The 22,739-nt window shown below is 35.7% G+C and overlaps 1 protein-coding gene and 1 long non-coding RNA gene across 16 annotated transcripts in view; one reads left to right on the top strand and one right to left on the bottom strand.

Moving 5' to 3' along the window:
• caska (calcium/calmodulin-dependent serine protein kinase a) overlaps nucleotides 1-22,739 on the bottom strand; it is a 162,003-nt gene that overhangs the window by 98,187 nt on the left and 41,077 nt on the right. The window lies entirely within an intron of this gene.
• Nucleotides 9,529-15,787, top strand: LOC131546715 (uncharacterized). The gene is made up of 3 exons (XR_009272767.1): nucleotides 9,529-14,154; nucleotides 14,254-14,396; nucleotides 15,271-15,787. It is a non-coding gene; the product is annotated as an uncharacterized LOC131546715 (long non-coding RNA).

The raw sequence follows: 22,739 nt of genomic DNA, 5'->3' as shown, positions 1-22,739 counted from the left end.
AGAAAGTAGTTTTCTTTATTTTGCAAAAGCTTTACTAGTTTTATTTATTTTACAGTTTTATTTATTTTGCAAAAGCTTGGCAGTTTTGAATGATGTCTAGCTTCTATCTGTAGGCCTATAACCAACCGCGCCGGCTCCTCACGTGGACAAGCTCTACTTGTCTCAGTTCTTAAAACCATGTTACATTAAATAAAAAGCTCTCTTATGATCGCCTATCAAAATACATGGTTAGAATGGCACTTCTACAACGCTAAGCACTTTAATGGCACAGCTCTGATTACAGTGCTGATCTTGCTAACAGAGAAACATTGTTTGTCTCGAGCTGCTTTACGTCTACATTTCTGAGCCAGTCAAGTCACCTTTGTGTCTTTTTACAGAGAGGCAGAAAGACAGAGGACAAGTTTTGTGCTCTCTCACTGTAAGTATGCATGTCATTTAGCAATAAAACCACATCTGAAACTAATAAAAGGACAATATACAACACGGCCACTGACGTAAGTAGCTTTCATTTCAAATTCTACTTCCGACAATACTAGACTCTAGACAATACCACTTTATTTTTCTCTCAAAAGGCACAAGCTAATCTAGAAAAGACTGATGAGCCACAGGGAGGAGAGGGAAAGAGAAAAAAAAAAAAAACGGTTGTTTTCATGCTCGGGTAAACTGAATCCTCCTGAAAGCAATGGCTTTAGGGATTTCTTTAAAATCTTGTCCTTTAGATATCGTCCATCTGAGAGGAGATCCCACAGCTGGATCAGTAACAGAGACTGATACACATGATAAACACAACACAACTACACACAGTCTCTCAATGAATCTCATTCTGACTTGAATCTGACCATGTACTTGCATCTGTTTCAAACAGAGATTGCCAACTGCCTTAAAATGAATGAGCCAGTGATTTTCACTAAAAATCACTGCCAGTGTAAACACCACCTGAAGCAAAAACACAACTCCAGCAACCACATGGCAACATGAAAAACCACTGCTGCCATTGTTAACTAAAAGTAAAACTTGCACAAATCTTATCGGCAATTGAAAATTATAACTATTAGACAAAAATAATTAAATGAAAATTAGAACTGTTGACAAGGCAACTAATGAAAAAAACTTTACATTAAAGTACTAAAATGAGTAGAATTGGGAGTGAAAGAAAAATTTAATTAAACTGATTAATTTTAATTAACAATAATAATAAATGACAAATGTACATCAAACTAAAATTAAAATGAAAACTGAAAATATAAAACTAAAAGTTAATTCAAAATATTAATAAATGCTAGTATATAAATAATACTAATATACACTTCTCTAGCATCACTGAAACATTGTTTTCTTTAGAAAATGTTAAACAAATCAAACAGCATGGGTCATTAATCAGTGTCTTTTTATCTTTTTTAATCAGTGTTTTTTTATCTTTTATCTGTTAGTGGCCATCTCACACTACCCTGTTATGTTTTTATATTATCACCTATAAGACATAAAAAGTCACTGTGACTTGTATACAAGGTAGACAGTCTATTGTTGATGCTTTTACAAGGACTTCCTCTTTTCCTTCATAATCATACAGTCAGAGAAGAGGAAGTGCTTGTAGATTTATGGGCTGGTTGTCATGTCTTCCGCCAGGCATGAATAATGCAAACTCCCATCCTGTGATCCTGATCAGAGGAGAGAGTGTGTAAGAGGGAGAAAGAAAAATTGAGACATAAAGACTGTGTTTTTAAAGGTGAAGTGTGTGGTTTCTCAATCTTAAAATACTTTCACAGTTTAATATGACTTCCTGAAGAGTGTGAACACTGGCACTTTAAACATTGCTCTTTTATTTGAGTAGTGAGACACTGGTTTAATCTTGTGAGTTACAAAAAAAAGGGCAGAAAATAAGCATTGAAAAGTGTTATTTTTGATAAAGGGGATATCGTTAATCAAGCCTTTCTCCACATTAACAAAGCTTTAATTAAACAGTGCTTTTCTGGGATTTAGATGAACATTCCTGTTTGTCTATCTCTTTAGAGAAATATTTCACAGTCAGATCTGAATTAGTTCCCATGGAAACCATATAATGCACCAAGGACAGAAGTTCTTACGCAAACACAGGAACCCATCAGGACTCCTCTATGATCCATGTGGCTGAAAAAACTGAACATGATCCCTCTTCATAAAATGCTCAACCTCAGCATTACTTTGACAATAAATCCACTTCACGTCTGTGGATAGAAATGCTGAAACATCTCTAGTAGAACTTGCAGATGAGGTTAAATATTCAGAAGTCACAAACTGCCCTGCACAGTCTTTTCACTGCATATCAGGTACGACTAGACAATTAATCGAAAACAGTTGCCATTACAACTATTACTTCCGTGAATATCTAATTGTGAAAATCCCCATTAATAGTGTCTTGTCAACCAGGGGACTTTTCAGACACTGTGTCAAGTTAACAGCGGTCTAATTTTTTGAACGTTGCGATGAAACAGAAGTTGTGACAGATCTTTTCTTACATATTGTGATGTTTTTACAAGTGTAATATTGTATCAAAAAAGAAAATGCAAGACGTAAGGAGGCAACCTGGTTCTTTCAATCAGATGTTGATTTTGAGATGTGAGCGTTTACACTCCAGAGTGGAGGAAGATCTAGACCCCGGCTTGATTTCAACCCGAAGCGCGAGACATACTGACAACAGCAGCACTATTTTACCGTTTCTACAGTTTTAAGTCAGCAGCACATCAGAACAACAGAGCAGTAGGCCTATATGCCACAAATGCTCAGGGTCATTTATGTTAACAGTCTCTCTGTGCTATATTCTCTAATATTGTTATCTAGAACCAAACACGCATCATTCAAGCCCTTTATACAGACAGAAAGCACAGCAAGAGCTGCAGATGATGCTGTTATTTAACAACTAAAAACATGGTGACCAGCAAAACAGCATAATGCTTTCACTAAAACACTGCAGAAAACGAGAATGCAGCAAATACAATTACATTTATGTCATACATGTATTGAAATATAATAGATTAGAGATCTGACTTATTGGAATTTTAATTGAATATCCCTGCTACACATTCTATGCAAAAGTCTACTGCATTTATTTCATGTAACAAGATAAGCAAAACATATGATTCACAAATTTAAGAAATAGGCCTATCTAAATTCGGTGTCTAAGTCAGACCAGGATACCATCTATTTTTCTGCTTCACAGCAGGTCATGAGAATGTTCACAGATGTCCTTCACAGATGTAAGGGAGCTTGCTTTGTTGTGATTAGAGAATCCATCTGGAAAACTAAATATAAATACGATACCTTGCCAGAATGCCATTTACTGTATGTTAGCAGCAGATGACTGGATCTATTTTAATGGGGTGACCATAAAAACGTAAGTATAGCTTACATTAATTACTTCATTTCAAGCTGAATTATATAAGAACTAACAGATTGTTTACAGTTAATGTTTCTTTAGACTTATTATGTCCAAATGTCCATTATGGCCAAAACTCCAGCTAATGTCTTCAGAGTCTGGATAATACTGTGGAAATGCACTTTCTTAACTATTACTTCAAAAAGAAGTCTTATGCACTGTAATATACAGAATATGATACCCTGGGTCCACTCAGTGGTTTTGTGTGACCCTACAGAAAGACACTCCATTGGTTCAACTTAAAGCCCATATAATGTGACAGAGCCACTGGCCATTAATTCTCCAGCATGCCTCCTGCGTGCTGACCTTAGGATGGACATCCAGTACTAATACGATGCTTCTCTGTCTACAGATGCTGCTCATTCCTGCAGAATTAATCCCCTCACATTAACTGACGGGTAAACCATCCAAAAATTTACATTCTGTAATTCACAAAATGACAATTTTCAATTTTAGCTGAACTATCCCTTTAAAACAATGATTACTGGCACTGGTTTACAGGTTTAAATCAGCATTCAGTGTGGATTTAGGTGCTTCCTCAGTTCAAGGCTGTCTGTAGCGGTGAAAATAGCAGCATTGTGCATTGAGTGTTATAACATAGAGCCAGCTGTCAACACACAGAGGTTTCATCTCAGATGACTCAGTCCCTCCAATCATGTCACTGTAGATCAGAGCATTTCAGCCTCTTCCTCTTTTCACATGCAACCTAGAAGAACACAAACCTCATATTGACCTATGAAGGCCCTGGTATTACTATTCAATCACATTTAGAGCATAGGTTAAAGGAATGATGGGACTGTTATACATTTTTCAAACAGATAGACAAGCTTGATTTACTACTACTTAGGTCAGAGGAGTGACAGTGATGTAGGCCAGGCATCCACTGGCCTACTCTCTACTCAAGACAGATTATGTGGGTGGCATCCTATGACACGCAGCTGTGAATAAACACACAGAAAGTCATGAAACTGATATCAGAGGTCGAGGTGCTCTGCCAGCCATGTGTCGCTCGCCCTCCCTGGGTGGATGTCTAAAGGGCCATATGGCAAACTGATGGCAACTCCCGTTAGAAAAATAAGAAACACCATACACAACTCCTCACCTATGACCTCCACTGCTAGGTGACATGTGCAAAAAAGAACTACTAAGCATTCTAAAGCAACTATACAACATGTAAACAGTAAGTAAAATAATTAAAAAATAATCAAACATCTTGAATAAAATTTGTAATTTTAAATTGAATAAATTGCATTTATTCTACACTCAATGTTTATTCTACTGAAACATATACAAAAGATAAAAAAAAAGAAAGAAAAAAAAGAAATGAATGAATATAAAATAAAAATGCAATGCATTTAGACAAACAAACAATAAATAAAAACAATGTAATTCTATGTGTCCAAATCATGTTCTAAATTTTGGGGTTTGGGGTGAAGGGAAGAAATTAAAATCAAGCCAAACAAAAGATATTCTATGCTGGGTAAATAGTGGAATAAGGAGTGACAGGCTGCACGAGCAGTGCACAAGCTCCCACAGGGCAGAAACAATAAGTGAGAGGTGACATGCTGTTCAGCTTAGTAATACAAAAGTGTGTTGCATTTCTAATGCCACAAAACGTGAATATGGCTCCAAGCCTACATTTTACTTGAGGTGCATGTCAACAGAGAATGATTTGGCCACTTTGTTTCTGAAGATGGCTGTCAAAGCTGGATTAGAGAGCATAAAGAAAACCTTGTGATAACAGACAAACCCGTGGGTGAAAACAAAATGTCAGAGAATGCAACCCGCATTAATCTCATACAAAACCCCTTAGATCTGTTGCTTATGGCATGGTGAGGATTGGTTGCTTGTTTTTCCAGCACATATTTATTCAGCAGCTCTCACAGCATGCAGTGCGCTATAAGATCAGCATGGAGATTTCCTACAAATGTTTGCCAAATTGCAAACAGATAGAAAAAATACTTAACCCTGCCACTGTGACATTAAATGGCTCTGATATTATGCTATGTGAAAAATTCCTGTGCTTAAACTGGCACAGAGCACACAGCAGCACAGGAAACTGTCTTTTAGAAGCCAGAAGAATAAAAACGGAAGAATAGAAAAAAACTAAAACAAATGAATGCTATATTTTTAAAAAATGGCTCTACAAAAATTGGCACAGTGTTTGCAGCATCACAGGAAACTTTAACACAGAATGATAAATATAACAACAGAATAGCAAAATAATAAATCAAATAAAAATATTAAAATAAAGTGGATAATTGAATGATTATAATTTAAGATGGAAGCGTTATGACTCAATTTGTCAGGAATGGTAGAAACATAATCTAAAGTGAAATTTCAGCACAAACTGATTCATGACTGTCACCAGTCTTAATAAAATTCTGTTACAGACCAGCTGAGCGAGACTTAACAAGACCACACAGGTGTTACAAAGCTTAGAGTAATGTGTAAAACATTTAGCTAGTACTTTTCATAAAAGTTGCATAGTGTGACATCTTTGGGACCTTTGCTTTAAAAGCACTAGCGTTCGTTGTTATGTAACACGGTTGCTAAACAACTGAGCAACATCTTTCAGTTCAATTCTTTTCAGACAATTGAATCTGAGGTCCACTGAGATGAATACATGGAGCTCGCTAATGGGATCCGATTAACACAGCGCTCAAGAGCACATCATCTGTCTTGTAGCATCTCCAGCTCATTCCCAGCGAGATCGTCAGGTGGAGGGGGGGCATGTGTCATCAATGTGGTAACAGCAGCCGAGAGAAATGAGTTTACAGCGTCTCAGTGGGGGGACTCTATGGCTACACTCACACAGCAGCAAAATACAGCTGTCAGTCTTGTTTAAAAGAGATGAATACAGTTCTTTTCACACATAAAGGGATAGTCCCAAAAATTATAATTCTGTCATTTACTGTCATTTACACACCCTCATGTTGTTCCAAACATGTATGACTGCCTTTTTTCAGTGCAACAAAGAATCTTAATTACAACTTTTTCATTTTTGAAACGATTCTGTAACCAAAGTGACTCCCAAAGATTTTCACGACCCATTTGAAGCCATTGTCATTTAATTAATATTGGTCAGAGCACTAAAAAGCTCTAGCGGCAGTTTAGCACTGTGTGTTTTGACGTAATCAGTCTCCATTTCTCGTTATAGCTTTTTTACCATCCCATCCAACAGGTTTCTAGACCTCTAACAGCTTTTAAATGCATAAATGAGCTCATTAAACATAAAAATCACTTCATTATAATGCGAAAAACCATGCATGTGCGTCATTGCTGTGATTCTAACATGTATGACTCAAAATCATGTAGGGCTGCCTGTAGCAAACAAGACTGCTGCCAGATTCCCAGGCCTAATTGCTTCATTCTTCTGACATTATGAAGCAGCTGTCTTCTGGCAACGCAGCAATACATGCTAACAACACAACTGAAGGCATTTCTCCCCTCTGGCACTACACTTGTTATTTCTCTTTGGCCTTTACAACAGATTTGTACAAAAGGTGAGGAGTAACCATAAACAAAGGCAGGCTTTCTGACACACCAGCACTGTAAAAAGAGGGCATGAAAATATACTGTAGTACAAGCAGAGTTACTTAAATGCACTCAAGGTTTAATGTGGTGATCATAAAGCATTTAGAAAACTAAAACTTTTATGATATTAAAATCTTTGATACCATAGAATTCTCAAAATCCTTGTCACCAATGTCAATATGAAACTAATACAAGCCTAAAAAGAGACGAAAAAAAAAAAAAACCAAGCTCACTGACAATAAATAAACTGTCAGTGATGAAATAAGTATAAGAAACTAATTGCAAGCAATAGGACAAAAAAAACCACAATAAATAAGAAACGCTACATACATTGTGCAAATTAATTAGTCTTCACTGTGTTAATTATATCTATCTATCTATCTATATATGATAGATATAATTAACACGTGTATTATGTATAGATTCTGTACATATATAAATATATCATCATCATTATTTTTTTATTATTATTTCTTCTTATTAAAGTTACAAAAGTGATTTAGTCAAGAGCAGTGAGAGATTTTCTAGCAATGTGCTATGTAAGGGATAGCTGCGCGTCGGGCGGTTCTTCGCCTCCACATCGTGCATTCAAATCATTTAATGCACAGCTAGCCGTTGATTATCCCGTTTATGCCATGGTCATTTCCCAGCATTCACATATTAAAGATGTTAACAATATTTGTGCTGCAATATTTGACCGGAACGATAAAAATGACGGTTATTTTCGTCTGTATTACTATTCAACTGTAACTGTATGTTACTGTGGTTACCAATGTTTATAGGAAGCGCATTAATATAGAATGTGATTAAACTGACCTGGAACTACCTGTGCAGTTAAACGAATTTAATCAACACCTGCCAGTCAATCAGAATCGAGTATTCAGACAGACCATGGCATAAGATTAATATGAATGGCAGACAGAACGAATATTGGACAGCTTCCACTTTAAGACCAAAGTCCGGATCCAATATACTGTTACATATGCGTTTTCTCTTTCAGCTGTTTCCTCTCTCTTAAGACCTAAATCGCTGTCTATATGAGGATACTTGCCAAGATGAGGATTCTGACGCATATAAGTGTGTTTATGTAATCGTTCAAAGCCAATAAAGCGGCAAAAAAAAATAAAAATATGCGCGGTCCTCTCACACAGAAACAGAGACGGCGCACGCATATAGCTCTGTTGTTTGTGTTTCAACGGCTTAAAATCGGTTGTTATAAAACTGCAGTGCTTAAAAACGTGTGCTCATGCTACAGATGTAGTCCCTCGTTTAGGAACGAGCTCCTCATTTTGTTCTGGTCGTTCTCCACCTGGTTCTGTCTCCCCTTCACGCCCCGTGGTGGCGTGTAAAGATCTCAGTCATCCAAATGATTAAAAAGTATTACCGTAAACAATGTTTTTTGCGACACCACAAAATAAACGATAGAACATAATATGAAACAATAGACTTTTTATTTCGTCTATCCGATATATATCGTCATATCGCACAGCCCTAGTTTCTAGTAATAATGCAATAATGGAAAAACAAGCATTAGCCACATTCTGAATATGTAAACACATGCTAACAGAGTAAATCTCCTAAATAGCAATCCAAATACTGCATTTTTCAAAATTTCACGAGTGATAACAAGGCTCAACTATAAAGATGGCCTGCTGGCCCAGGCCAGTGCAAAAGAGTTTCAGGCCAGTTGACTGCTGATTTGCCATTAAGACAATGTTCTCTAGTTGATATGATATGATTTAAAAATATATATATATGATTTCATTTGACTTGATATGATAGTAGGGCCCTATGAAATCCATTTTATTTATTTATTTATTTTTTTAAATCTGGGGGGTTTTTTGTTGTTGTTTTTTTCAAAATTCAAAATGTAATTTTTCCGGGTTTTTTTTTTTCTCTAGACTGTTTAAATGGTTAAATTAAATTTTATTAAAACAAAAGCCTGTCTAATTAACTGAAATCATGAAACTTTCACAATTTAACAGCAATTTATTAAAGGTTTAACAATAAAACTACATTTTCAAGGCCCTATGAAATAGGTTTAGTTTTATTTTTACCAAATTCTTGAATTAATTTTTGAATTAATTTTCTGGATGTCATTTTAATGGTTTCATTACATTTTAATAATCAAAAGCATCTCTAAATAGTCGATTTTAAATAGTATTTTTTCAGAAATACTGTGTTGTGTATTTACATTTATTGGTAAATAAATTCACCTAAATTTTCTGGTAAATATTACTTAAAAATAATGTTTTAATAATAATTTTATTATTAGCAGTAATGTATTTCTGTTACACTTCAAGTTAAAGTTGTAAAATTTTGCGGCTTAATAAATTACAGACACTAGTCCATATTGCATTTTGATTTAAGTGTACTGACCTACTTTTGATTTATTAATTCAAAAATTTGGCAAATTCCGTGATATTCCACGTTATACAGTAAATTCCATTTTTATGACAGGATTCCGCGTTTTCCGCATTCCGGAAATCATAGGACCCTATGTCTTAAAAGCTTCAAATGTGGTGAAAACTACAAACCATGCAGTAATTATATGGCATCATTATATATCATCATTTTCAAGCTAGAACAGATTTGTTATACTAGAGCTGCATAATTTCTTTGTTGCATATTTATAAAAAATGGTAAACAAAGAGTGAAGAAATAAATATTTAAAAAAAGATTGTTTAATTAAAAGCATAAATATTTCCACTAAATATTAAAATGAATTGCTAGCAATACAAAACCAAGCTAGACAGTAGGTAAGAAATATTTATGGGCAGCAGATTTTCACTAGAGCCATGTGGCAGGTGTGGCAAAAAAGTTAATTTTGGACTGCAACCACAGAAGACTGTAGTGCATAAAGCAGGCCTTGTTTTGATTTGAAACATAAGGGCATTGGGCTTTGACTACGGGGAGTAATTCTAGCATTCATATGTTGAGCAGAAATAGCACATCACCAGTGGTTTAAATCTTTTTGGCAGGAGTGAAGATGGCCAAAACAAGCTGGGCAGCTGTGTGAACTCTATAGCACAGTGTGCTTGTCTTTGAAGAGCATTTCAGGGCTCTTGTGCTAAAAGATGGAGCTCAATTCCACTCAGATTTATAGCCAATTCAAAACAACAGTTCAATTCACAAGACAATTCACTGGGTAACCAGTAACATAGAGGCATACTGGATAGTTAATCCTGTTTAAAAACTAGAAATCACGAAATCAACTTTTAATACTACTAGCACTTCTCATACCTGTAGCTAATAATTATAAAGCTTAAAGAGCTTGTCAAACTGAAAGAATAAAATTTAAAAAAAATAATAATAATCACTGAGCCAACATTTAATGTAGGCCACCAGTGACTGTAAATGCATAAGGCAAATATAGCCACTGTGATAAAGAAAGGCGCCTGTCTCACACAGCCACCATTCTGAAATCAATTAGCCATTTACTCACATGATATCCTGTCCTCTGACACGGTCCAATTAATAGGAAACTAGTCTGGGCATGTGTTGGGTGATCAGTATATAGGCCTGGAGATATATAGCCACCCTGAAGTCCATAAACCTTAATGAGGGCAAAAGCCCTTTGAAGAACACCAAAGAAACTCATTGGAACAGCCATCCTTCATTTCCCCCCACGAGGATATAGCGACTAAGCACACAGTCTTTTTTTACTCCATCACTCTATCATGGCGACAGTGTGAATCCTCATGTTGTGTCTAAAACAGACTACAGCAGGCTATTGCATAACATTCTCATTTATTTCACTCTACAGGCTTCAGTGAGCAGATGAGTATTTACTCTTTGTAAAGAAACTGGCTCATTGAACACCGATCATAGAGGCATCATGTTTCAACGAGTGAAAGAATAAGCCCTGTCCCACGAGGGCCGTGAGACTAGGCCTGGGCGATATCGATATTTATCGATGGTACACCTTCTTTGATAGCACGAATACATGCTGAATTGAGTGCTGTGCTTGCCTGTGATGAGGAGATTGTGAATAAAAAAATGAATATTAGTCGAATTTAAAATAAACATTTGCATTTGAATGCAAAAATAGTACAATCAAATTCACACAGAATGCAAATTCAGCACATTTTTTAGACGGACAAATATGACTGCTGCACTCACATCTCACAGAAGAGATGTATAGAAAGCCATGCAAAGTTAAAACAGTTTAAACAGTTTTAGAAAGCATGTCACGAATTTGTGTTGATTTATTCCCTTTCACTGCGTCACGTATGTTTTTAAAAGCAATCTGTGATGGGCGATTCAGCTCTTTGTTTTAAGCAATGCATAAATACATGATGCTGTTTTGCTCATAATTGTTTATGCAGTTTATGAAATTATATTTGATTTATATGAATTAATTTAGACGTAATGCATGTTTTTTATAGACAGTTATTTCCTTGCGTTGACAATTTAATGTGCTGCATTATTTTACTCAATGCGCCCTTCTGTGGCCTCAGGGAACAAGCCAAAAGTTTCCTTAAGACCTATTTAATCTGCATATAAAATATTACAAATTACATATTTAATTTCTATTTTGTGTTTGACTGTTAAAACAAAAAATATATGTTTTTTGTCTCAAATTGGGTTAATTTAAAAATACAGTAGTTAAATTTAAACATTTTTTCTATTGCTATTTGTTTTAAAAAAAGGTTATTAAAAATGTCAATAAATATCGATACCAAACAATATGAAACATTATATCGTTGATAAAGTTTTTAGCTATATCGCCCAGCCCTACGTGGACCAGTGTTTTTCAGATGCAGGTGTCCTATATGTTCAAAAGACTTTGATGTCCAGCAGTTAAGCTTCTGAATGTCACCCCGAAATGACATTCATCATAACTCGTTTTACTTCCATAATGTGATGTATTTCTGAGGGAATGGCATCTCTATATGTCAAATCTATTGTTGTTTGCCATTTTAACTTCAAACTCCATCAAGATGCTTTTAACTAGCTTTTTACTTCACATGACGTTAATTGATGGCTTGGAGTCGTGGATTGCTGTGATGTTTTTATCATCTGTTTGGCCTATGTATAAAATGTTGCCATATTTCATAGTTTGCAACATAGCCTAAAAATATGCAAGATGCTTAAAAAAACCAGCACCAAAGACTGTTATATTGAAAGCCATTTCTCTTCTAACAAATAAATAAACAGGAGGATTCTAAGCAACACACCACACAATTGAGACCTATAAATAAAATGCACAGTATGTCTCATAAATATAGGAAGTACTTTATATACATTAAAGAATTGTTAATATGCTATTTAATGAGCTACACCAAAAAGAGAAAAAAGAAGTAACTTATTAACTCAATTTCATTATTAAATCTAATGAAGCAGAAAAGCAATCAGACTCAGTTTTGCTTGAATGAGCGGTAAATGTACGTGCCTGTCACATCTGTGCCACACATGAACATGCCTACACCCAAACATTATACACCACTCCATGAAGTCAGACAGTGGGGAAAAAACCCACTAAGCCCATTGGTTCTGCTATCATGTCAGGCCAGTTACATAACTCACTTGTGAGTCACGAGCAGAAGACATGCTGGCCAAGGGTTTGTAGAGGACTTATTGGTATGCATAGGAGTCAAGTAATGTCTTTCTTTTTTTTTCTTTTTTTTTTTTTTAATTAGGCCGCAAAAAGGAAATAAAACGATGCGTCCCAGTGTTTCCCACAGCATTTTGCGAGTCTACAGGGGTTGAAAAAGCACGTTAAACTGGCAGCACATGCAGATGACAAGCCAATATGAGATGCTGAATACACAGTTTAACAGTTGAGCCCAAGCCTCCGTTACTAATTAGAAAACGTTACTTTAGAACCAGTAACGAAGAAACACTGAGTTGCTTCATTAAAAGCTTATTGTATTACTGTATTAAAAGCTGTGTAATATGTGTAGTACACTGTAAAAAAGTATTTCGCAGTTTAGTTGTTTCAATTAATGTTTTTAAGTTGACTCAACTTTCAGTTCATTAGTTTGTTCATTCAACTTAAAATTTTAAATTTCACCGTCTCAACTAGTTCGTTAAGTTGACAAAACTAGCCATTTGCCCCCTCAACTTAAAAAAATGTGTTGAATCAATTTAATAACGATATCACGTCACTTATCGCGAGATCACGTGAAGACTTGCAGAAAGAAGACGTTGGTCAGCCATCTTGATGAGCTTCTCCTCAGAGCTTGAAAATGTTTTCAAACCAGCACTTTTGGTAAGTAAATATTTGTATTTATTGGTTTAACATGTGTACAATTACGTATGTTGTCTAAGAATAGTACGAGTATGGTTTAAAGCATCGCATTTTGTAGTTAAATGGATACCAGCATTACTTTCGCGACACTCCTCTTAAGCCTCAAAATACACGCGGTTCCACAGTATTATTCATATAATTATTAAACTAATATTCTCCCATGCTATACTGAGCTGAACTTATCTGGAGAATATACTGTTTGGTATGTATTATTTGAGCCCAGTGCTGCATTAGAGACCGTTCAAACAGAGCACGAGACGGAGCGCGACGAACAACTGTGTGTATTTAGAACGGCGGGAATTTTAAAAAATGACCTTATGACCGATTAAAATTAGGGGAAATAAACAAGATTACTGCTCGAACTGTCATTTTTCTGCACGTTGTAAGTGAAACGAACGAGCACCTCTCAGAGTTGGCTTGGAGAGCGTGTATTTATCTGACATAATCTTTCAGATGAGGTTCTAACGGTACAAACTCTTCTTTCAGTTACAGTACATAAGTGCCTCGTCGGAACCCATGGCAACGCTGCGTGAATATACGGTCGGTTAAAAAATTGAAGGTATGAAAAGTAATAATGGCATATATCTTGTATAAAAAGCCCTGTGATAAGGATAATCACAAATGTGTAAAATTAGCTTTTCTGTTGTTTTGTTCTAATTTCCTGTATTATGTAATTTAAAAGCCTTTTCTGGATTGTAAAATATGGTTTTGGTAATTGAAACGTAAACTAGCAATGACATTTGACTTTCGCTGTCAAGATTATTTATTTGTATTTATAGTGTTGTTTTAACATGTTTCTGTATTTTCCATGTTTATGATATTCTGGAATGACTAAAGATCAGCACAGAATTCTTGTGGATGGACCTCAGCAAGTCCTTCTGCAGTTGTATCCATCAAAGTGCTATGCAGACACAATGGGAATGACTGTCACATTGTAGAGCTTGGACAAATTGTAAATAAATTTATTTACTTAAGTGCACATGTTTATTGGAGTCTGTGACTGTTAATATTGTAAGGCATATTTTAACGCTTCCCTTTGTTTTTATTAAAGCACACAGGTTCTCAAGAGGAATTCATCAAGGACAAGTCTGTTGGCATTATAGTTGTTGGGTGACCAAAATGAGCACCATCAATCTGCAGTGATGTGGTCCCGGTAATAGAAGAAGAAATCTTGTTTATCTGCAGTTGTAACACGTAAGTTTTCAATATAGTACATAGCACTCACTGTATGTCATGATACACAATGTCACAAGACTAAAATATAGCCAACATAGTGTTAAAGGGATAGTTCACCCTAAAATGAAAATTTGCAAGGTGTAGGTGACTTCTTTTTTTTTTTTTTCCTTCAGTAGAACATTTTTGGCTGAAATTGTGGTACTTGGTGAAATTCACTGGGTAAAGTGAATAAAATAAAATAAAATTTTATTTTTAATGTCATTTTACATTTTATTTTATTTATTTTAATTTTTTCTGTAATTTCTATATCTATCTATCTATAAGTATTTACAAGCATTCAGTATTGTGTTGTGTATTTCTACTAAGAGTTGTTAGGTATTTGTGCATTTTGCAGGTAAAAATTGTTTCTGCATGTTTTAACCATTTCCATGCATCAGTGGCAGGCAACTTTTTAAACCCAGAGTAACTGTGAAATGTAATTTTATAGGGGATTCATGTTTAAAGATTATTTCACAGTTAAAGGGATAGTTCACCCAAAAATAAAAATTATCTTTAATTACTCGTCCTCATGTTGTTCCAAACCTATAAGACCTTTAAGATCTTAAAGGTAGTAAAGATATCATTAAAATAGGTGCACACCAAAAGTGCTAGTGTTAAAGCACCCTTATATTATTGAAATAGCAGTACTTGTTGCAGTTAGTCTGATGTAATTTGCAGTTTTTTTTTATTTATTTTTTTTTACTTAGCCTCTTTATTGCTGCTTGTTGTTGTTGAATATTTTTAACAGAATGTATTACTGTAGTTGAAGTAATGTACAGTAGTATTCTATATTGATAAAATTTTTATAATTGTATGTAAAGAATTTCTTCTTTTTTGTTGTTGTTTTTTTCAGGCATCTCATGAATTGAGGTGACATGGGCATCTTGATTGTGACTGAGGAGGAGGAATGGGAGGTGCTTCCAAAATAAACCAATGACGTTGCTATCATTTTGGAAGAGTGTCTTGTCGCCATCAATATCTGTGACGTCCCGAAAGCATTTGTGCTCCTGATGGGTCGTCTTTACATCATTAACAAAACACAGTACAGTTCTGATGTTCTCAAAACTTTGCACGAACATTGGTGGGAGTAACTGTTCTTCACGTGTTTACGGGCTACGAAACATGCTACTCTGCAAAAAGTAGGCTTTTTGGTTGGTTTTTGCACTTTGTTCAACTCACATTTTTTGCCATGTTATGGCATCTCTTTTTAAAATTTTGAATGCACTTTGATGCATGTTCTGACTTCTGACTTATATTGAAATGGAAAATTACAGAATTACTCATCTGTTCTTTTGATTAAATGTGCATTAGTGAAAGGAATGTAGATATTTACTGCAATTGTTCCAAAGAAATTAAATGTTAATATGAAATGTCAGTGTTTGTTTTAAAGGTGTTTTTATACTAAACGCACTAATACTAAATATGCTGTCAATTTTGAAATAAAATGTCATGGACATTTAAGAACATGCAATGTATTTTATTTTATGCGAGTAGAAAATAGAAACTTGAGTTGTGTGGGCAAATTACATAGTTTAGCCAGTTGAATGAACTTAACATTACTAGTAAGATGAACTATTCTTGAAAAAGTAACCTGGCTGCCTTAAAAATATAAGTTAATTCAACAAGACGCTTAGTTTGGCCAATTTGTATTAAGTTTGCAGAACTTATACTTACAAGTTTATTCAACAAAATGCTTAGTTTAAACAACTCAACGTTTGTTGGTCTCACTAATTTTATGTTGTTTCAACTTGAATTTAGGTTAGCACAACTTTCTCGTCTTGTTGGGCTAACTAAAAACTGGTTGGTTAGACAAAGTGTAAAGTTAATTCCGCTTCACCTTTGTTACCCCAACTATTAAATCTAGGTTTAGCCAATTTGTATTTAGTTTGCATAACTCATAATTACAAGTTTATTCAACAAAATGCTTAGTTTAAACAACTCAACATTTGTTGGTCTCACTCATTTTGTGTTGTTTCAACTTGAATTTAGTTTGGTACAACTTTCTCGTCTAGTTGAGCTTACTAAAAACATGTTGGTTATACAAAGTATAAAGTTGATTCAGCTTCACCTTTGTTACCCCAACTATTAAATCTAGGTTTAAGGAACTCCAATATATGTGTAAACAACAAATGTTTTTTAGCTTATTGAACGCAAGATTTTAAGGCAGCCAGGTTACAAATTATTTTAAGTTGAATCAACTTATTTTTTTTTACAGTGTAGAGTATTATGAGAGAGAGACTGACTGAGCGAATGTGATTATCTGCATCTGATACAGCATTCATTCTTCAGATCAATCTCATATTCACAATAAAAGTTTGAATATCCGCTGAAGAAAGTGATAGGCTCTCTTTGTCGTACTATCATTTCATCTGTTAAGGGTGATTTCCGATGACAGAGTTGCTCAGTGCATTTGTTGCATACAAGCTGTTAAAAGTAAAAATAACTTCCTTGTTCAAAACAGCGCTTTAGTCTCTTTCAATATAAAAGTCTTTACTGCTGACTCTTGTCGCCATCTAATGGCAGAACAATGTCACTAAAATCACCATCACGAACACACACGCTGTTTCCCAATGATAAATACTATTACTTATATAAAATATTATTTATTGAATAATAATGTTTGATAACAACAACAACAGCAATCATAAAGGTTGCTAGCCAATTCAGTCAAAAGTACAAAGGCAGCGCTATATACAGCACTGAAGTTACATAAAATATAACGTGATGAGATTTTGCCCTCAGCTAAAACTATTTGCTCTGGAACAAATAATAGATTAATGAGACCAAAGACTGCCCGTTATATTTAGCCAAAATGAATTATATCTCATGTTTAACCACTATAGAGACATCAGAGCCAGCGACAGATTCCAGAAGATCTGGCTGAGGTGAGGTTGTTCTCAGCGGCTGCATGAGCGCTGGAGCTCACATCTTCGAAAATGTTGAAGCAAATTTTCAAATAGACATTATCTTTATTAGACGTTATCTCTTAGGCTGGTCCAGCTAATGCTGACAAGATTGGCACTTGTAACTGAAAGGCCTGACTTGCTTTGAGACAGTTGTTATATTGAGCAATGTAATTTCTTCTGTTACTGTTTACAAACTGTCCATCTCTTCCTCCTCATACGGTCTCTGACCTAACCCAGACAAGCTCCGCAGACAACAGTAATCGTGACATGTAGGACGAAATAAGAACAGAAGCTTCAGGGCTTAGTAAATTAATTCCGGATCTGTTAATTAATGAGTAAAGAAAGTGCTGACAGGACAAGGATGTCTGGTCCAACTAAGCTGAGCTCATTTCCGACGGGCGGTCCTGGTGGCTGTGAGTCTGCTGCTAGGATACAAGATCTTACACACCAAACTGCTGCTTTGATAGATGATGAAACATGTGACTGATTCAGCACATATTCCGTTTGCACTAGAAACTCCCTCTGATGTCTAAATATTTATTTTGTATTGTTAACAGCTATTTTCTTCACACTCTTCTCTCTCTCCTAACCTTCCTAAACTCATATATGAGAGTAATTTTGTTTTTGCATTTCCGTCTTCATCAGTCACCTCTCGTTTGTCAGCTTTCCTGTCGCTGGCAGCGCAATAACACCACCATTACAATGGGCACCACACTGCTCCTTTGGAGAGGGAGATTAAGAGTTTTAAAGAGGGCAGGAACGAGGAAAAAGGATCCAGAAATTAAACCTCACAACCCGCTGAATACATTATTCAGGTTTTTTTTTCCTCACTCGTTCTATTTTGCTGACTGGAATGGATGCCGTAATTGTCACAGATGCTAATGAGAGTGTGCAGCAAGAGGGATGGGGAAACATCAGGAAGAGGAGGGGGTGCAGGGTCCGCCTAAGTAGAAAGGGATCACATTACATTCATATTACACCACAGTCACTTTGATTTCAAAGAGCCATGTGCAATAGCGTGTCACCCAGAGCCTTAAGGTGAGCGTTCACAGTGGAGACGAGCAGACGAGAGTGACTCACACATCAAGACCTGTGTGATACATCAAATGTGACACATACATGTATAGACAGTGCTTCCCACATATAGACTTTACCTGGGCAGGCAGCCCAGGTATATTAACGGCCGCCCATGCATATTTGGTGACACATTTTTGTTTTTATTACTATTATTATCCTCTTACACTTTTTTTTGTCCGCCCGAGATAATGAAACCATCCTCGATTGATTAACTAGTGGAAAATCTTGCCCTACACGTTTCGTACTGCTCGTACTATGTGCTCAAGAAATATCGACACTCCCACAGACAATCTCCAGTGTTTCCCATACGTTGATTTATTTGTGGCGGGTCGCCACAATATCCACTGCCTGCTGCCATCAGCTCCCGCGTCTCACACACGAGCGCGACTTTATCACAATATTTAGCAACTTTTAGACCCTTTTGGCGGCTTTTTTTCCATAACCGGTACATGCTGACAAACCTAGCGACTTTTTTGAAAAAACCTTAGCTATCGTTCAGTTGGAAGCTGTTGCCAATGCTGCCCCACGAGCGCGAGGTCTGACTCTCCCGGCGCAGTGTCACCTCTCTCGGCGTCTGTTCTGTGCAGTGAGCGGCAGAGAAACAACCGTTTCAGTTGGCCGTAACGCAGCAGACTCTTCAATAAATCATTTACAAAACCGCTTTTCCAAAGAACCTGTCGCTTACTGACTGTTCGGACTTTTAAATATGAACATAATTTGTCTGTTAATATGCTCATAGATTGTTACTCTGACACAGGCAGTGCGCTGAATGAGACAAAACATCAATATAGCCAAACCCACCACATATAGTCACTTTTTAGTGCAAGTTAGATGTATATTGATTTTATTAGATGATGTCGGGATTATAAATCAGGATTTAAGGAGTATAGTGAGAGTAGGGCTGGGCGATATGGCCAAAAAAATTATCAGTCGATATCGATTATTATCACGATAAGTGTCCAAAAAAAATAAATAAATCTTTCAAGTTTAAAGCCAGATTTTTGCTCCAAAGTGAAAGTTGTAGAAACCAGACCATTAATTTTCCTTAATGAAATAAATATCTTAATAGACAAATAAATTTTGTAGTTTCTGCATCTGATATCGTTTCAAATCAAGAAACTGCCTGGTAATATTAATAATAATATTACTTTTTAATAAGGTTATTAATATTACTTAAATAATAAGTTTACTATTTATACTTGTTTTATGTATGACAACAGAAAATATGTGAACAGCTTTATTGGGCATTCAGTTGTATTACAGTATGTGACAGTTCATAAAGTAGAACAGATTTGAAATACCAAAATTTGTCTGAACGTAAACTTGATGCAAATTTATATGTGACGTCATCTGCCACCACAAGTCTCACAAAATCCTGTGGGAAACACTAATAGATAATCAACAAATTTGCAAAAGAAGCACGCTGATGTATGGATGTATAATCTGATGAACGCACATATTTTTGTAAATCTCTTACCAGAAGTTTCAAAATTAACGGCAGGTGAAAATCTACTGTATTTTGCAACCGTGTTTATTTTTGTTAAATAAGGTGTTGTTTATATTGATTTTTGTCTCTATGGGACAATTTAAGCTTAGACACTTCATGTTTTTTGGTTTAATATGATGTATTTGGTTTAATATTCCTCACATAGGCCTAAATGGTATATTTTCCACTAAGGGAGTTAGAAGACATGAAAGTTGCCACAGATTTTTAGTAGAGTTTGTATATTTTTAACCACTCGTGACTTCCATCAGCGAGGGCCAATTGGCAAGAAACTCTCCAAATTTTACTTCCATTTGGCACTTGGTGAGCAAATAAAAAGCAAGTAAGATGCCAGTGCAAGGTCACACTAAACTCAATAACGAGCTATTCCTGTAAGAGACAGAATGAAGTAGCTTTGCAATTCGACAATCATTTGACGTGAATCAGTCTTTCACTTCAAACTATTGATTTTATCTGTTCATTTGTGCAAGTGCATATATTTTAATAATTCTCACCTACATGTTGTAGCTATTTATTATAAGCTACATTTTTTGCATTGTGAATGGAGAATTTGTGCGAAAGATTACAATTGTGCACAATGCCTGTGAACGAAATAAAGGCCCTAAAGAACAAAGTAAGAAGCAACAACCGCAAGATAAACAAGCCAACATTATACTGCAACATTTCCTGGCTCAGTGATGGAATACAAAATGAAGTGAGGTAAGGTGAGGTAAAATGTTTAACTCATTTTCACATCAAATTGAGCAAATAAACTATAGTGACTGGTCTGAGTAAATTAAATCTTAAAACTAAATCTGCTTTTGTCCTGTTTTACTACACATCTAGCTCATGTCCTTCAGGGAGATGAAGCTCTAACAGATGAGAGCACTAAAATTGGCAAGATGCACAGCAACAAACAAACAAATCCATGTGACTACAAAATACGTGTAATGTAATGGTCGCCCACTTTCAGCCCTCTCAGTGGAGTCACACAATGAGTCATGCCTTATGCCGTATGTCTTCATACTGATTCACCCAGGAACAGGACCAGTTTCTTGACCCGGCTCCCTCAGAGAGAATGCTAATTAAATGTTGCCTTTGAGGACCGTATAAACACAAACAGAAAAGGAAGATGTTTGGCATGTGTTTGGACTGCCACAGTGACACAGGGGTGCAAAATGCACTTGAGGTGAAAAAAAGGCAATTTTCAGTTACACATTCTCAGCGGGGGAGAAAAAGGCTTAAAATCATCATAGGGTTTCAACAGGGTCAGGCTGTGAGGGGCTGACCGATTGCATTTGGGTATAAAAGTATGTAGCGTTAGGCAGACTTCAAAGCGAGAAATTCTAGACCACAGTTATAAAGGTAAAGTTTTCTTACATCAAGATAACTGACAAGCATGAGTGGAAGGAACCAGAAGACACCAAAAACAAGATGAGAAACTATCGTTCAAAGGTTTGGAGCCAGTTTTATTAAGCAAAAATGTTTTAAATTGATTTTTAAAAAATGACAGTAAAACATTTATAATATTTCAACAGATGTCTATGACATTCTTTTTATTTGAATCAGTCAAAATAAAAAAAACATTGTTCCATCTGAATTGGTCTAAGTGACTTGAATTGATCAAAACAGCTTCTACAAATTTTTTAGAATTTCAAAAAATTAATTCATGAAGCTGTTAAGGAACTGTAAATGCAATTGTTACATTCCTCATTATTCCTATTATTGTACTGTATCCAGAATGTAAGAATGAAAAGGCACTCTTTTGTCTGCCTAACAGATAAAAGCATCTCCAATTCATACAGACCAAAGAGCCGGAAAACACTTTTCCAATAGAGCGTTACATGGATCACTTGTTAAAAATTCTTCTGGAGCTGTAATTGGCCACATCCACAGCATCAAACCACTTCTTAAAAAATGCATTAAATCCATTTGTAAACAATCAGCATTCTAGATGGTAAATAGGAAAGGACAAGTGGAATGCAGAAAATCAATGAAAACTCAATAACTGTCTTTAACCTCTTTAGACAAAGAACAAAGAACAAAGAACCTCTTCTAAAGATCATCTGAGCACCTGCAAAATACTTACTGACCCAGAATGGTGTGACAGCCCAATATGACAAAAAGATCTGGACAGTTGATGTGTTTCTAGCAAGTGGGAAATACAAAGAATATTTGTGTGTGTGTGTGTGTGTGTGTGTGTGTGTGTGTGAGAGAGAGAGAGTGTGTGAGTGTGAGTGTGTGTTGTATATAACTAGGGATGTAACGATTACCGGTTTGACGATAAATCGTGATAAAATCCCCCACGGTTAGTATTACCATTTCATATTTTAATTATCATTAAAACCGTATTCGATTACCGCGATTTGAACAACTCACGATAAATAAATACTGTCCAGCATAAAGCACAGTTTTAAGTAACAGTCTCACATGCACACAGCACGCAGTTTTGAGTGAAAATAGGGCAGAAAAGTTGTGAGGTTTTAAAAGAGTCCTGAGGGAATTATACAAATGAATATATGAATGAATTAATTATATGAATGTACCTCTGAAGGTTCTGACTGTCTTCAGAAACGATTCGATGTCATTTTGTTTTCATCTTCACTCCATGTAATACCTAAAGGAAGTGTTCTTAATCGCAAAACTGCTTTGTCCATGGAGTTTACAGGAAACAGCTGTAATTCAGCTTTTTCATATAAAGCGCCACCTGCTGTCAGAGAGTGGATTTACAGAGACTTATATTTACATTCAGCCTGTGTGCAGTTTCTGTCTGGCCAAAAACGGACCGAATTTGCATGCCCTGCTGTAAATTTTGACCGGTTGAGGAAAAACAAGCTTATGTGGATTCTACACATT

The sequence above is a fragment of the Onychostoma macrolepis genome, chromosome 09 (assembly GCF_012432095.1).
Source record: "Onychostoma macrolepis isolate SWU-2019 chromosome 09, ASM1243209v1, whole genome shotgun sequence".
Taxonomy (NCBI): Eukaryota; Metazoa; Chordata; class Actinopteri; order Cypriniformes; family Cyprinidae; genus Onychostoma; species Onychostoma macrolepis.
The sequence above is the reverse complement of the archived record's forward strand: the minus strand, read 5'-3'. Positions and strand labels throughout refer to the sequence as shown.